Source organism: Cynocephalus volans, chromosome 15 (assembly GCF_027409185.1).
Source record: "Cynocephalus volans isolate mCynVol1 chromosome 15, mCynVol1.pri, whole genome shotgun sequence".
NCBI lineage: Eukaryota > Metazoa > Chordata > Mammalia > Dermoptera > Cynocephalidae > Cynocephalus > Cynocephalus volans.
Window position 1 is genome coordinate 11173669 of NC_084474.1, and position 15493 is coordinate 11189161.

A 15493-nucleotide genomic window follows, 5' to 3' on the forward strand; every position below is an offset into this window, starting at 1 on the left:
ATATAAAAAGAGATATTTTCCAAGTCATTTCAAAGGAAAATTGCTAAAGCTTCTCGGAAGCATTTGATAGTGAATGTAGTACTGGTCAGTGGAATCTTGGAGCAACTGCTGAATTGAGAATGACCTCCAGCCACTGATTATTGGAAAGGGACCTTGGTGCTACAGTCAGAAAGGCATTTGTGAAAGGAAAATCCAATACAGGAGACAGAACTCTTGAGTCACCAGGCGATATTCCACTGGGCAGTGGGCTTTCAAAGAACCAGCATGGAGTCTCACCAGCTGCGCTATATAGAGCCTGATGGCAAGAATCTCTCAGAAAAGACCGAGATTCAATGCACACACGGGGTGGGCTAGACGTCTGAGGAAATCTGAGCCTCTGCAGCGCAGAGAGGATGACTCGTTCACCTTCATCTTCCAAGATACTTACCAAAGTGCTTCAGTCAAAATTCACTCTTAATAAATGTCTGTTGAATTAAATTAGATCAGGTACAATCTTTGCCACTTATTCTGTGATAGCATCTGCCTTCTATAAAAATCAAAATATATTTCTATATTTAAGGGTATAGTAAACATTTTTTAAGTTTCTGCATTTGCATAAAATCATAAAATGACAAAACTATAAACAATCTTATAACTCCTTTTTAGAGTTTGTCTATTCATTCAACAAATATATATTAAACACTTACTGTATGCCAGGTAAAGTATTATGCACTACAGATGCAGTCTTGTGGGAAAAACAAAGTACAGTAATACAAGGACATAATTCATTATGCTGTAACTGAAAAAATAATAAATACCGAGGCCTATGGAGGTATATGTCTCCAACTGGTCTTTATGAAGTGCTCTTAAGTACAAGATGCTTTACTCATACCGCTTGAGAAATGTTTTATGTTTTTCTCAGTTGTCAACTTCTGTATCCTACAGGACTATATCCCTCATGGTACAGCTCTCTTGTTTATCATATAAATCAGTTATCGTGATGTTACATCTTTGTGAATTTGTCACTGTAAATGTGTGTGGAGGGGGGTTTAAGGACTATTCAACAAATATGTGCCTTTGGTTCCTCAGCGGGATTAAAATGTGTAGCAGCATCTGAAATCGCCACGAGCTGTGTTTAGAGGTTCAAAATGGTATTTGCTTAATTTGACAGAGGCCAAGACTCTGAGCCAAGTTACTCTGATTTCGATTTCCCAGTGTTTAAAGGAGGATAAGACATCACCTTCCTTTTTACGTATAGATAAAGGTTCAGATTTCATTCCAAGTAGGCCCCACCTGCTGCTTCCTTCATGTTTGGTGTTCCCTTTGAAACCCTTTAAGTTTCTCTCAGGAAAAGGGGAACCCAATTTAAATACAGAACCATCCTTTCTTTTCAGTTTGTTATGGTCCCATCTTGGGAATGAGCTCTAGCATCCACTCCACATAGACTACGACGTGTCTGATGTCCCCACCGTAGAGGCCACTGGTCAAATACCCATGTTCTCCCAACATATGATATTTCCTAAACATTCCAAAGTGGAATTAAAAAGTCTTTTCTCAAAGACCTTTCTTAAAGAGAAATCAAAAAAATATATGTAGATACTTGTTTGTCTAATAGATGGATCTTAATCCCCACTCACCTCTTGAAGTCTGGCTAGACTCAGTGTCTTATTTCCAAATAACACTGCAGGGAAACAGAAACATAGTAACTTCGCAGTGGAGAGACCTGGCAGACACCTCCTTAGCCAAGTGACGAAGGTTAATGTCGCCAGTGATGCCACGTGCACAGGATGTATTACCTAACATGATGCGACAGGAAGGGCGCCTCACCTCTTGGTATTCATTCCAAAACGCGGACCCCCAGTCTAATCACAAGGAAAACATCAAACAAACCCAGATTGAAGGATGTTCTACAGGACACCTGGCCACTACTCCTCAGCCTGTCAAGGTTATAAAAGAAAAGGAGAGACTGAAAAATTGTCACAGATGGCAGGAGACTAAGGAGACAGGACAAGTAAAAACAACCTGGTCCCCTGAGCAGGATCCTCAGAACAGGAAGAGGACATTCACAGAACCTGGTGGAATCAAAGTAACATCTGGAATTAAGTTAATGGTGATGTACTAATGTCAATTTCCTATTTTTGACAAACGAAGCATGCTAATGTTAAGATTTTAGTGATGGGAGAATTTGTGTGAGAGGTAAATGGAAGTCTATGTTATCTTTACAACTTTTCTGCAAATCTAAAATTATTCTCAAATAAAAAGTTTATTTTTAAAAGTCTGCTTTTATAGAAGTTCAATTGGTAATTGAGAAATGACAAAGTAAGAAAAGTCACAGAGCATCAGCTATTCATAATTAATGTAAGGAAAAAATAGATTGAAAATTAGATTACTAAACACCAAAGATGTTTGTTTAGTTTCTTTGTTCTCAGCACAATTAGAAGTGAATGACTTTTCTCCTTTTATTACAGTATTCAGCTCTTTTTCTGGCTATTTTACCTTCAGCCAAACCCTAGTATGTTTAAAAAAAAAAAAGTTTCCTCTGCTTTTCATTCTAGATTTTTTTTTTTTTTTTTTTTTTGTCTTTTTGTGACCGGGAGCACCACGCGCAGCCAGTGAGCACACCGGCCATCCTTACATAGGATCCGAACCTGTGGTGGGAGCACTGCTGCGCTCCCAGCACCGCACTCTCCGGAGTGCGCCACGGGGTCGGCCCTCATTCTAGATTTTTTAATTGCCTCAGTGAAGCACGAGGCTGTCACCATAGCCAGTGCCACTCTCTCTGCAGCTCTTTGGCTTCCAGTGTTTGCTTATCTTATTTCAATAATGGCACCTCAATTGTTCTGGGAGAATTACCTCGCCCCATTGCATCGTGTCTGGTAAGACTGTGAATAGAGTTGTGGAACCTGTCTAGCCAAGGCTGGACAGACGGTCAAGTTGGGACAATCCTTCTTCCTCCCTAGAATCTGAAAGCTGGACAAAGTCCAAACACATGTCCCTTTGCTATCCCAGAAACTGAGCTCTAACAAGTCTGCTGCCTGGACAGCTTGAATGTCCCTCATTCAAATTTCTAGGCTAGTTCTCATTAAATGAACTCTGGCTTATCCCCCAAACAAAATTATCTCCCCCACAGGCCTGTTACAGGGCCTGATGTCCACACTGCTCCTCAGTAACCTTCAAGTAAGTAAATACAGACATAACACAGGTCGAATACGTGTCACGCTAGATGTATGGACGTGCATGACTACGTTGTTCAGTCACAAGATGCAGCTGCCGCAAGTCAGGAAGCGTTCTCGCCCTCTGCCTGCTCCCACGGATAGGTGCAGCTCAGCTGCAGCCAAATGAAATCACACTGCATTTCACACTGCCTTTAATGTCCAAATAGTTCCTTCTTTGGGTTATGTAGTACGTGTAAAGCTTCCTGATATGTTTAGGACTACAGTTTTGTTCTGTTGGGCCTTGTGCTGGTTAAGAATGGCTGATCAAATGAAGAAATTTGAACACCGACTGGGTATTTGATGATATTAAGAAATTATTATTAACTTTTTAGAGGTAATAGTGATATCAGAAATGTATTATATTTTTTATAAAGAGTCCTTGTCTTTTGGGAATGTACACTGAAATTATTTGTTGATTAAATAAATGACTGAAACTTGCCTTGAAAAAACAGAGAAGCAGAGGAAAGGAGAGGGGGCAGGAGAAACGTGTGTCGATAATGACTGCATCTGCATGCGGTGAAGACACAGGCGTTCTTTACTATTTTCTCTACTTTTATGTGTTTGGAGATTTTCATAATTTAAAAATATGGTGAAACAATGGCTGATCATATGTCAATTATACATTATTATTATAGTTACTCTTAAGAACAAGAATTTTGTGCAGTTTATTTGCTGAGCTGAGAGATGATTAACTGAAACGTTCCAAGAATTCCATGTCTCCTCGCATCTTCTGCCACACTCGCTGATACAAAGGACATCACACGTTCAAAGGGGAGAAAGAGAAGGATCTAAATGACTCTCCCCTTCTCTTTCTACAGAAACTGTTTTAACTTTCTGCTGACTATAAAACTCCAAATCTGGGTCTAAATCTCTAATTTTATTACATGACACGGGTGGGTTAGGAAATAAATCCACTTATGAGAAAGGGAACCAAGAACTTGGATTTCACAAAAGGCATTTTGGTCTTAAATTAATTGCACAAACTGTCTTTTAAGAAATGAGTTTGAAATAAACATTTAGATTTCCATAACTTCAATTTAGAGGAGAATAAATTAATTGGGAGCAGTTATTACTGTTTTCTTTTGATCTTTGATTTCCAAACTTAGAAGAAGCGTTTTCCTGCTCTTCCTGATATATAAAGAAGCAAGATCGGGAGGACACAAAAGACCCAGCCTACAATCTGCAGCCACAGCATTCGGTGGACCAGACTCTCGGAAAGCCACACTTCCTGAGGACCATAACCCTTGTAAGTCCCACAGCTACCAGCACCGGAGTCAGCCACGTCTGATCTTTTTCTGGTCAAATCCAGAATACTGGTATGATGTCTGTTATGTTCTCCCTTTCAGTCTACGCTCAATGTTTTAAGATTTCTGGGTTGTAGTTAGTGAGTTAGGTAAGTGCATGAATATAATCTTCCATCTTGCAGCGACCCAAGGCTTTCTCCAGCACCAAGGCCCTTATCAGGGAGACCAGGGAATCTTGAATGCCAGGAAGCCACGGCATTGACTCACACGCTACCTTTTTAATTTTTAGTTCTTTCTTCACTCTGTCCTCTGATAATCTCCTTTTCTCTCTGAAAAATCTAACTACGCATTTTAAAATATTTGGGTTATTCTTTCTCTAGCATTTCTAGCTATGGCAGGAGGGGTTTCATGTTACCTTACCCTCCATCTTCCTGGAACTCGTGGGCTGGTTAAGTTACACTCTTGTCTCCCCCCAGACTCAAAGCCCTGTGAAAACGAGGACCACCTCTTTCTTTTCATGCCATTGCAGCAGGAACCAGCACATGGAGCCACTCGAGAGCAAATATTGAATGAAGCAGTAAATTGATTTTCTTTCTGGTGATATGTGGAATGCCATCACATTTTCTTTTTCAATCCATTATGAACAACTTCACACAAAAAAGCACAGCATGAATTGATCAAAATATTGGAAGAGATTGGTTAATGGATACAAAATGACAGCTAGATAGGAGGAGTAAGTTCTAGTTCTATAGTAGTGCTAGATATATAACTAACAATAATTTACTGTATATTTTCAAATGGCTAGAAGAGAGGAGTTTGCCTGCTCTCAACATAAAGAAATGGTTGCAGTGATGGACATGCTAATTACACTGATCACACCTTGTATACATGGGTCAAAATATCACGGTACTCCATTAAATATGGACAATTATTATGTATCAACTAAAATAAAAAAAATAGAAGAATACTACAAAACCTTCCAAGGCTGCTGTGGCCCTTCTCCAACTGTCTCCTTCCTTTCCCTCTAGAGGTGCCAGTATCTTGAGTTTTTAATTTTTGTATGGTTTCACCATTAAAAGAAGAATATGGGAGAGTTAAGAGACAGTGCCCCAAGATGTAGTGGCTGCAAATTTTCAAGAGTGGAAGAAAGATATGAATCCTTAGAATCTAGAAATACTATGTGTTTCAAGCAAGAAAAATAATATAATAATAATAGTAATAATAACACAGTGAGTCTCCACAACACCAACGAAAAAGATAAAATCTTCAGAGTAACCCACAGAAAAAAATTGATCTCAAGACACAGCAATTAGATGAAAAAAGAATTTTCAACAGCATCAAAAGAGGCAAGAAGTAAGAGAATGTCTTAAGTGCCGAGAGAAAACAGCCCAGCCCCGAGGTCTACACTGTAACCACTTGTTTGTCAAGGATGAGAGCAAAGTAAAGGGCATAAAGAATAATTAAGATTTGTAATAATGGATATGCTGATAAAAAATTTTTTTAAATGACATTATTGAACTACAAAGAGTGGGAAGGTTAACTATTCACATATTCTCACTAGAAAAACTGTGAAGAATATATTTCAGGATAAAGAAAATTAAACCCACACGAATGACTAGGACACAAGGAATGAGGGTGACCGGATGTAACAGTCAACACGTGGACGATCTAACCCAGCGCTGGCTGATCCAAGAAAGCACGAGCCGTTGTAAATACTAACCTGGGAACATGCAAATGTGAAACAGGAACACTTAACAAAAATTACGTGTCATGAAAAAGTGACTGGAGTTAAAAGGTGTTGCAAGGCCCTTACACCATTTAGAATTCTGGTAGCAATACTGGTTTAACATTCTCCATGACTAAGGGTGGGTTTTCCTCGTGTTCGTGTTAGTGTCCCAACAGCGTGGCCCACACTAGGTTTGTACAGGTCACGAGGCTGATGTGTACAGAGAAGAGCAGGTGGCTGGAGACACACCCGGCACCAGGATCCACCTCTGTGTCCTCTTTGCCATTGGAAGGGGGACCCTCGGGGCTTCTCACACTCCCTGGCTCCTGTTTCCATGGTTATGGTCAGAATTTAAATATCCGGCATTGATGGCATTCATTTTTCAGAGCAGTCAATAGAAGACACAAAAAATATATAAATATTCTTACAAATCATTTTAAGGGTAAAGAAGAATACACATTTGCGCATGCACACACACACACACACACACACACACACACACACACACACACGCCAAATGCTGGCTCAGCTATTGTATGAACAATTATAAATATAAATGCTGATTTCATTTCTTATACATCATTCCCAAATTTGATGGAGGTAGTTAGGGCATATGTGATGTACTAGAAATCTATTCTCCTCTTCAGATCCCCTCTTTGTCCTTGTCTGCCATCACCTCTGTCCTGGGAAGTTTACCACGTGTCTGATCTCATCACCGCCCGTGTGCTCTGTTTTCAGACAACAGGGAACCCAGCAGTGGATCTCAGGGTGGCAGGAGAAGGTCGCTTGCTTAGTCCTTCAGCTCCCTCTATGCTGACAGTGTTCCTTTTCCAAAGGCAGCCAGCTCCATGCAACACCCTCCCTCTGGGTTCCAATAAGTGCTCCCTCCCCTCATTTCTTCAGCACAGAAGTCATTATAGTCCAAGAGGAACTAAGTCTCTGATTCCTGCACCATCACTTGGGGTTCTTCTTCAACCACACCTTTGTACATAGTCCCTTTGTAATTAAACCCCTCTAATTATCTTATTTTTAGTATTCTATTTCCTGTTGGCATCCTGATAAATACAGTTATTAGAACTAAAAGCAGCACCCCCCTCTGGCACCAAAATCTATATTCATTTCCTGTTGCTGCTCTAAAAAATGACCACTAAAAATATACTGTGAGTGTACGTGACTAATAAATGGCCATCTCATCTATCCAGTGTTGATTGTCAAGTGTCCCCATAACTCTAGGGCAGGAACCCCTCTCTCAACAATGGGGTGAAGAAGAGGCCATCAGAACACCTCCCCCACTGATGGCAATAAAAGTTATCTTCAGACCACTGGAGACCACTAATCTAGTGGCTTAAAATAATACAAATTTATTCTCTTATAGTTCCAAAGATTAGAAGTCTAAAATCAAGGTGTCAACAGGGCTGCATTCCTTCTGGAGGGTGCAGGGGAGAATTCGTGCCCTTTCCCTCTCTGGCTTTAGAGCTGCTGGCATTTCTTGGCTGTGGCTCTTTGCTGGCATCTTTCCAGCCTCTTGACTGCTTATACCATCTCCTACTACTTTGCTCCTCCTGCCTCCTGCCTATAAGGATCTTTGTGAACACAGTGGACCCACACAGATAATCCAGGATGATTTCCCCATCTCAAAATAAATTCATCCCAGCACCTAGATTAGTGTTTGGTTGAATAACAGGATGGTGACCTGGCCGAGTTTATACATATCTCCAGGAAATAGACTATCAAACCTGGATTCTAGAGGTGGGTAGGACTTGGTCAAATATTTGAGGAGTGCAAAGATATGCTTCTTACCAGGCAGAAGGGGGACACAGGTAATCTACAACATGCTGCGACATCAGGATTACTCACATTGTCACTTTAGGTGGCACTGCATGATGTGCACAGGGAGGGACTGCAGCTGTCTGTGGAGCTGTGGACACAGCACTGAGGATGAAGGTCGTGGAGCTGTGCTGCTTCTCCTGACGGCTGTATAGGGCATGCAGGTGGAAAAAAGGAAGTTTAGAAGTATAAACATAAATTCAGATTTGAACATGAACATTGTTAAAAGACCATGAGATCTATGGAGGAAGGGAGGGTAATCTTTGTTTTCAGAGAAAGAGGAAATCTGCAGATTGGGGAATGCAACCTCCGGGAAAAGTCAGAAGTGCATACTCCAAAGAAGGGAGAGAGAGGCTGGTCCGTATTTCTTACGGGGTCAGCCTTACATACATATTTAGCAGGCTTAGGGAGATCCTATAAATATTTATGAGGGAAATCAAGTGCAGGTGCAGTGGGTAAACATATGTGTAACATATATCCATGTTCATTTGGGGGTGGGATTTTAAAATGAGGTGAAATTTGGCTCATGAGATCAAAAAATGAACCACAGGGCTCAAGGTGGCTTAAGCACCATCTCTATAAACCGGCCCAAATGGGTTTGAGGTTTGTGGCTGTTTATCAGGAAAGAATGTTTGTGAAGCCGATTATCTGTCCAATCAAAGTTTTGGAGGGACAAAAAAACGGAGGGTCAGTGGGCTGGCGTCAGACCTGGAGGAGGTCAGTTGAGACATTTCCAGCTGTAGTTGTTCTGACATTGCTTTTCAGGAACTGGTTTCTACTTAATTAAAAGAAAGAAAAACCTGTGGCAGTCAGCAACATATTTAAATATATTTTTGCGAGCATGAGGATAAGTGTCTAACCCTTCATCCTGCTATCAGCACTTCGTTACTGAAGAAGAGGGTCTGGGGAGGTCAGATAGCCGAGCTCAGCCCACCTTGTCCTCTGTCAGGTTCTTGACTCTGCCACAGAAAGGAATTCAAGAGCAGAGTCGGAGTAGAAAGTGAAGACAGGTTTAATGAAAAGTATAAGAAATACACAATTCACAGGGCAAGTGTGAGAAATGAGCCGCAGCTGCAGCAAGTTTAATACAAAAGTGAGAAATGCACACTTCTCAGACAAAGTGCAGGCCTCTTCTTGGATTCTACTTTTATAATCTGGCTGTCTATACGTATTCATGCTATCTGACGCCTATGCAGCTGAGGTGCTTCCCAGCTATGTAACAGGTTATATAACATGGCCTTGCACATGCTCAGTTGGTCACTTCAGAGCATGCTCATGGGTCAAATTCCACAGGATACACTTAAAATATGCTAGGTGCTCTCTCGCACCTCCAGTGGAAGGTCATTTGTAGGACAAACTCCTTTCTAAACTCCTTTCTACTGAGCATGCTCAGCCCCTGGAATTACATAAGTCTGCCTCCTGGTCCCAATCTCTCCATGTTGGTGCTGAAAACAGTTGCAACAAGCAACAGGAGCTCAGGACTCAGAGGAGGAGCTTGAGTCCTAAGGGAGTGGTTTGAGACCAAGGGAGTGGCCTGAAACCCAGCCCCCCGGGAAAATGAGCACCTCCTTTCCCAGTTTGGTTCTATTTTGTAGTTTTGATATGTCTCATTTTAGCCACAAGGAGTCCATTTTGCTGTCTTTTAGGGTATATTTTAACGATGTGAATAAGAACATACAACTAAGAGCATTCATGGAAAACAAGAATGCCCTACATCATGACTCTGAACAGCTCCCTTAACCCCAGTCATGGAGTAGATAAAACTAAGGTATTACTGAGCCAGGGTCTAATTGCAATATTAGCAGAGTTACTGCAACAAGTAAAGGCTTGATGTGCTCTAGTCTCTTATGCCAAAATAAGGGTTCTTCTCACAAGAACTGGGACTCTGAGGCATAGAATGGGGACGTTTAGGCAAAAATGGGTGAAAAAAATTGTTCTTCCAAACTCACTAAAATTCCCTCTCCCCCACCCCCTTCTATTCTGAGGAAATTAGTTTTATCTCTTCTGCATACAAATTGCCTGTAAAAGTTGCTTTACAAACAAAAGACAGTTATTCTCAGGACACACCCCACTACCTCTCATTGTCTCCAGGCCCATATGAGTTACATCCCCACATATCCCAGATGGGAAGAAACAGGTTTGCTCTAAAAAGAGATCATTCGTACACCAAAGGTGTTAAAAGACGGCCACGCTTACTGACAGAGCCCGGGGGCATCTGCAGAAATGGATTCTAAACATGCAGAACCGAGAAGGATGGAATAAAAGACTCGGTGTGTCTGAATTCGTTGACATGGGTATAATCTCAACTCGGATGCAGACTTTTCAGAGTTGGTTTGAGGCTTTGTGAGTGGCATTAATCGTCTGTTCAGGTGGCTAATTAAAGCTTGAATTTAGCGAAGTCCTACAGTTATTGAGGTCAAAGTGCCAAGACGTCGCTAAAGCACTGAATAGAAAGGAGTCTGAAGGTTCTGGAAAATTTGTATTTCATGTGATTCTATTAGAGACAATCTGCTAGCCATCACTTATGAAGGCCCCAAAGAAACTCCATTTACCAAGACAATATAAAATGCATTGCCAAAGGGACCAGCATCCTTGAAGAGCTCTGCAGCTCTGTCAGCAGAGATCATCGTGGGGGGTGCTGCACTGGAATTAATTTACCTGATCTAGTGAGAATAACGAGATTTTGAAATGGTAGAGGCCAAGCTGTAGTGCTTAACCGTGAGAGAAAAGCTGGGAAGAATCGCCAGGTCTGTGGAAGAGTCTGAGTCATATATGGGCTTACGCAGAAGGGGCTGGGTCCAGTCAATGGGAAGCAGTTGTGTACCATGTGGATTACCAATCTTTGGGGACATCCTAGATATGTGAAATCAAAACCCATCATCCAACAGCTTAGAACTTCGCACTCATTTAACTAACCTCATCTAACTCATTTTTATCACCTCTTGCTTTAGACAAACACTTAGAACCATTTTATACCCATTTCTTGGCCCCCAAGACCCACACCATTGTTGGGAAATACAATCCAAATCCTTGAAACAAGAGATCCTTGCCTCCGAGCACCGATGACAACAGTTGCCGGTACCTACCTATTCAGTAAGACAACTGTGGCTGGGAGCAGTTTTAGGGCCTCACTTCAGAAACACTGCCAGCCACAACATAGCCTCCCACCAAAAACCCCAGAAAAACCCTGACACTGTGCAGCTTGGCAAGGTACAGGGACCAGGAAGAAAGGAGGCAGCCAGCCTCCCTTAAGCCCTGAATCCCACCTAATAATAATAATAATGCTTCTTCTGCATACCCCAATATATCTAATCTGCTCCTATTCACAGACTGTTTCTTAAACATCTTAACTAAATCCTCTCCAAATCTCCTCTGCTCTCTCTTCACTTTCCCAGATACCAAGCTTATGTCTCTGTTGTATCCTAGACTCACATCAAAAATTTTCTGCATGCTTCTGCCTTTTCTGGTTATGACTTTGGCTCTTTTCTTAATGTAACTCGTCCTCTCCGTCCAGGCTGATTCATGAACTCCACTTCCAGTCAGATCGGCCCCGCAGGCTGCGGCACCCATCCCATCCCACAGAAGACGACACAACCCCTGGACGCAGGTAGACCCACTGGGAGGATTCGGACTACTTGAGACAATGCAATGTAGTCCAATGACTATCAGACTTAGAATCAGAAAACCTGGATCAAACCTCAACTCTGCTACTTGTTATCTGTATCAACTTGAGGAAGTTATTGAAAATTTCTTCACTTCAGTCTCTTATCTTTAAAGTAAGGCTGAACACATATCTACCTCACGGAATTCTTATGAAATTAAATAATATGAGAAACTGCCCAGTCTAATGTCTTGCACATGATGCACATTCAAAAATAAACAGTTATTATGTATGTTTTATTCTAATAAACATTATAAATAGTTTCCAGTAGAACACAGGTCAGGAACTCTTTCATTTATTGGTATTTTTATATTTTAAGTCATTCCACAAATGCTTTACATCTGTTGAACTAAAATTCTAATTTTGGAAGCTGCTATTTGAAGAATAATAACACAACTCCAAATGATGATGAAGGGAGATTCTAATTCTCTACAGAAAACCAAGCACATTCCATGAATCACTGAGGCCCTTTTGCACACTGGTGATAAATCAGCAATGCAATGGAATTAGCAAAATAAACAGAAGCCAGCTTCTTTCTTCTTGCCCATTACAGTTTCCCTTCTTGGCATTCAGCTCAAGCAAACAGATTAAAGAGACGCTCAGTATTTCATGGGAGCAAGAAGCTTTGACAGACTGCTGGAAACGTGTGCCCTGCAGGGGGCAAGGTCCTGTAGATGGCCATGAAACTCTCACTATCTGATGCCATTGCGTGGTCCACTCTGAGTCAGGTCCTCTCCACTGAGCACTTTCACTTTGGAATAGAAAAACATAAAAAGTGAGCATTTTAAGAGCTGAATCTTATCCATGCCAGTGTTATAGAGGAAGTTCCACAAAGTTTTACTGTTAAGGTTCCAGGAGCTTCCCGATTCCTGTCCTTCCCAAGGCCAAAGTGTATACCCATGAGTTACCCTTATAACTCATACCCATAAATTATCTCTTTTTGCCTAACCTGAATAATGTTCTTCCTTTTATTTGGAACCTAGGTAATTTTGAACACATACACAAATATAATTGGTAAAATGAAAAAACTAAACATTTATTTATGTGAGATATTTTGCTGCAAAACTAGTAACTGTTTTATGTGCTTTGGCAGTAGAATCCACCAGGGGGCAGAAAAGCTTGCAGCAGAATCTCATTTAATCCATGAAAAGCAAACCACACCACCATTACATTTATGCTTATTTTTAAATGGACACATATGAATTAAACAGAATATCCATTATTGTTTTTTAGGAGTAAGAGGCATAAACTGATTGTTGAAAAGAGTTTGAGCGTGATTCAGACATGTTTGCAAGCTTTCTTTTAAAATTCAGTGAGCTCATAGCTTTATAAGGGGAGCCCACGTCTGCGGATGTTCCTGAGGGCCTGCACTGGGCTGAGTAGTTACAGACATCATGAGTTAAAGGTTATTATCCCCTTACACACTGGAAAACTGAAGTCTAGAGAGGATAGGGAACTCAGATCCAGCTTCATGAGCCAATGTTCTTACCCACTGCTCCATCATGCCTCCTTAGAGTTACTTGCATGTGTTCAATCTTTTCCATGAAAATACTTGTCACAGCATGTGACCTCCCTAAAGAGGGCATGGGAAGACAACTGGCAAAAGATGAAAAAGAGCAATAAACAAGTGGGGAGATATTCCGTCTAAGAACAGACTCCTTCACATTTGTCTAAATCAGCATTTTGTAAATGATAATGGCAATGGCGTGCAAAACTAGAAACAGTTCTCACCCACATAGTGACAACCAGAGGAAGGAAGGCACCAAGCAGGATATTCTGCATGATTCACATACACGAAGTTGAAAGGAGAAACCAATCTATGGTGTTAGAGGTCAGGAGAGAGGGTACTCTGAGGATGAGGTAGTGACTGGGGTGGGGAACGAGGCTGCCTCTAGGATTCTGATCATGTCCTTTCTCCCGGTGAGCGTGCTGGTCACCTGGGTGTGCTCACCGTGCAAAAAGCACCACCACGCTCTGTGGACGTCCTGTCAGTATGTGCACTTCAACAGATGCACAAAAAATGAAGATACTGCCTGGTGCTGGAGAGCACAGGATGACTTTTTTCAATTACAGAAGTCATAATTTATTCTTTCTCAAATGTTCAAGTAATACTAGTAAATCAAATGACTATTTTGTCTCTCTCAATGCCCCTTCTTTTCCCAAAGGTAGCTGCTAATGTGCAAAGCCATTTTTTTCTTCCATCAAGTGTGGACGCGGTACAACTGACACATTTCTTAAACTCTGAAGATGTCCAACACAGAATCCATTTTAAATAAACTTTGGGAAATAACTTCTATAGACAAAAATATTTTAAAGTAAAATGGGGAACATCCCTAACAATTAAAGCAGGATACAATCATGTGAAAAATGCAGGAAAAAAATACAAATCAATTCTCAGAATGATTGTGTTGGGCAAGGAAATTATACATAATTTGTCCTGGTTTTTCTATTTTCCAGATTGTTCTGAAATATATTTATGTTATTTTAATAGCAAATAATTAAGTTTTAAAATACAGAATCTATAAAGAAATTCTTAAATTTTAAGAGCAGACAAAATAAAATATAGGTTTTTCCATAACAGAATATATTACTAATGAGAAATTTGTAAGGAGGAAGTATTCTTTAATGCCTTTAAATTAATTTCTAAGGTATTCTAAGGGCTTCTCGCTATCTGTTTCTTTAGTTCATAATTACTTTTGTTGAAGAATAGGCAACATACTTACACCAGACTTATCTGCCCTAGAAGCTTCAATCTATGGTGGAGACTGAGGACTGGGGGAGACAGAAGAAATCTCCCCAGAGAAGGCAAATCTGCCCCAAGATAAGCCACAGTCAGGCCAAGGGATGAGTTACCTAAACACTCTAAATTCATAAAGAGAAATTAATAAATGTTCATTAAGATTAAGTCTTCAATGGATTCTGGAGGAAATTTACTTGTATTTTCTGGAGTGGAACATTTAATTGCCAATCAAAATACACAACTTTTAGAAGCTGTCTTCTAAACAGGAATCCACGCTTCTGCTGATGAACGTGCTCTGTAACGAGCCTGTTTGGTTTCCCAGCTGATCTTTTTGTTCTAGACAGCCATTTGAAACAAATCAGATTATTTGCTATTTCAAAAAAAAAAAAAAAGGGTGCTTCACTTATCACCTTAACATAAAATTGTTAATAATAACCAGAGATGGTTTAAAAGCCAGTTCGCCTTCAGTTTTGAGCAGAGTTTTAAGGAAGAGTGTATATACAAGCAGGTGCAGTTACGTAGTGTGCTACCATGTGATCTGGAGGAAATGACTTGTGCTGGCAGTGGGGACAGGGGGAGGGCAAACTTGGGACCCAGGATGAGTCAGAAGATCACTGCAATCTTTTAGGGACAGGTCTCACCCAAGGCCACAATGTTGGGTAGAATGCACACTAGACATCAGGCATGTTGTTTCATTTATTTACTTAATAATTTATGGCATTCATTGTGTCTAGGCACTTTTCTAAGCACTTCAATATTAATTGATCTACTTCTCTGCAAGGTAGAAACTGTTTTTACCCCCCATACAGACTAGAAAATGTAGGTACAGAGGGTAACTCATCCAAGGTCATGCAACTAGTAATCATTTGTTTATTGAAAAAAATTATCCAAAAAATTCATATGAAGAACAAACCACCTTTTTGTTTATTCAGACACCTACAGTGAACCTCGGTTCTTCCTCCTTTGTTCCAGAATCCTCGTACCTTCTCATACACCCGCTCTACTGACTTGCACTTCTCTCGCTAGTATTTAAACAGGACCAAACCTCTTACCAAAAACTCCTTGGGCCTTGCATTAGTTTCCAGCTCCGCCTCCTCTCTC